Below are 2,676 nucleotides of genomic sequence, written 5' to 3' on the forward strand. Positions count from 1 at the left end.
AGATAGTCACCCCAGTTACTTGGTGAATTTAGGATGAACTGTGTGACAAATGGTGCTGTCAAATCTTCTTTCTTGAGGACCAGTTCAGGTTTATCTTGAGAATATGTGTGTAGGGATTGTATCTCCTTGGCTCCAGAAGAGGGGGTGAGATTTCTTTCTGCATTGGCATTGTCTTTAACAGATTGCATGGGATGCATATCACATTCTTATTTAATAATAAGTTGTTTTCTTCCTCTTCTACCTTCATGGAGAAGTTTCCTGGGTTGGGAGGAGATTTTGTTTTCATTTATATTTCCCCAACACAAGGTCACAGGGCACTGGAAAAGATGGAACAGTTACATAGTTCTAGTAATGAATATAGTAAATGCATTTATTTATTTATTTATTTTAAAAAGATTTTATTTATTTATTTGGGAGAGAGAGCACAAGCAGGGCAAGGAGCACAGGGAGAGGGAGAGGGATAATCAGATTCCCCGCTGAGTATGGAGACTGAAGTGGGGCTTGAAGGAGGTCTTGATCCCAAGACCCTGAGTTTATGACCTGAGGTGAAGTCAGAGGCTTAACCTACTGAGTCACCCAGGTGCCCCTGCAAATGCATTTAAATGTGTCAGATAGTAAAGGGAAAGTGGATTCAAAATTCTGAGATACATCTCTAGTACTTATTTATCCTAATGCTAGAACTTTTTACTTTTTTTAAAGATTGTTTATTTGAGGGAGAGAGAGAGAGAGGGGGGGGGGGACACAAGAGGAGGAGGAGGTAGAGAGACAGAGAGAGAGAGAATCTCAAGGAAACTCCCTGCTGAGTGCAGAGTCAGATGGGGGACCTGTCCCAGGACCCTGAGATGATGACCTGAGCCAACACTTAATGGACTGAGCCCCCCAGGCACCCTGAAGTTTGTACTTTTGGATCACTTTCCTCCAGTTCCCACTCCCCCTACCTCTATCTCTGGTAACCATAAGTTTGATCTCTTTTCACTGAGCTTTTGCTTTTAGATTCCACATATCATATGGTATTTGTCTTCCTGTATTTGACTTATTTCACTTAGCATAATGCCGTCAAGGTCCATTCATGTTATTGTTAAATGGTAGGATTTCCTCATTTTTTAATGGCTGAATATTCCTATATTATTGCATTCCATATCTATATATACCAAAATTTCTTTTTTTAAGAAGATTTCATTTATTTGAGGCAGAGCGTGTACAATTTGGGGGGATGGAGGGAAAGGAGAGAGAGAGAAGCAGGGTCCCTATAGAGCAGGGATCCTGACCCAGGGCTCCATCTCAGCTCGTTAATGACCTAAGCTGAAAGCAGACACATAACCAACTGAGCCACCCAGGCACCCATATATGGTAACTTCTTTAACCACTCATCTGTTGAGGAACACTTAGGTTGTTTCCATGTCTTATTACCTTATCTTGGTTATTATAAATAATGCTGCTATGAATATGATGATGCAGATATCTTTTTGAATTAGTGTTTTTGTTTCCTTTGGATATATTCCCAGAAGTGGCATTACTGGATCATATGGTAGTTTTCATTTTAATTTTTTGAGGAATCTCCATATTGTTTCCCATAGTGGCTACACCAAATTACCTTCTCATCCACCTTGTAGAAAGGTCACATACAGCATCATGATGACTATGGCTAACTCTGCTGTATGAAGTCCAGGAAAGTTGTGAAGAGAGTAAATCCTGACAGTTCTTATCACAAGAAGAAAATATTTTTCTTCTTTATTGTATCTTTAGGAGAATATGGATGTTAGCTGAATCCAGTGTAGCAATCATTTTATAATATATGTAAATCAAATCAATATACTATTGTCCTTAAACTTATATAGTGATGTATCAATTATTTCTCAAAAAAAAAAAAAAACCCAGAAAAAACATTTTGAGATTAGAGATAAGACCGGTACCTTACTCTTGTCTGAGTAGTTTTGAGTAGAAAGATTCCAGAAGGAGAGCAAAAATTAGAGGTACTTCTCCTCAATTCATCATCCCTTCACTATCTTTCTTCTAAGGTGGCTTCTAAATTCCAGAATGTTCACACAATTCTGTAGGATTGGTGTGTGGGCAGTGGGAGTGATTTAGGAGAGGATTCTGGTTGCTGGCACACCATTATGTGTACCACACAGTCATTTTCTCAGCTGTGCATCATTTAGTCTTAATCTGGAGTAGAGCGTGTCATTGTTGCCACCACCCCACAGATGTTCACCTTTCCATCGGCTCTCCATTCCAGTGATCACTGATCCCTCCACCAAGAACCCCACCTTTCTTATCAGCAGGGACAAAACCCTTACAGCAACTGGCTCTTTTTCTTTCACGAGTTTTTGAGAACTTGTTGAGAATACTGCACTTGATCTTAGCCAAAAGGCCGAGAAGCGATTGTTGAGAATACTGGTGAGGGTCACAGAGTACAAGTAAAGCTTGGGAAAGAACACAATTGGTCAGTGCTTCACAATATCATTTTATCTCAATGTTTTTCATCTACTTTGGACAACCTATAGAGTTATCCTGGAGAAAATATGAAGAGAAAATAATATTCTTATAGCTCAGATGACAAAGTGTTGCCTAATTGTCATTAAAAAATTGTCATAAAAGGCTGGTAATTCAGAGGATGGTAGAGGGAGGCTGAAGTAAACATTGTGAGGTGGATAAAGCATAAATTCTTATAGCTGA

The 2,676-nt window shown here is 39.3% G+C and overlaps 1 long non-coding RNA gene across 1 annotated transcript; it reads right to left on the bottom strand.

Annotated features, from left to right (window-relative positions):
• Window positions 1-230: 230 nt before the first annotated feature.
• Window positions 231-1,997, bottom strand: LOC131825906 (uncharacterized). Its single transcript, XR_009351366.1, has 3 exons — window positions 1,914-1,997; window positions 1,595-1,740; window positions 231-317 (listed from the first exon to the last, which is right to left on the bottom strand). It is a non-coding gene; the product is annotated as an uncharacterized LOC131825906 (long non-coding RNA).
• Window positions 1,998-2,676: the final 679 nt, after the last annotated feature.

This window comes from Mustela lutreola, chromosome 2 (assembly GCF_030435805.1).
Source record: "Mustela lutreola isolate mMusLut2 chromosome 2, mMusLut2.pri, whole genome shotgun sequence".
In the NCBI taxonomy this organism is placed as follows: Eukaryota; Metazoa; Chordata; class Mammalia; order Carnivora; family Mustelidae; genus Mustela; species Mustela lutreola.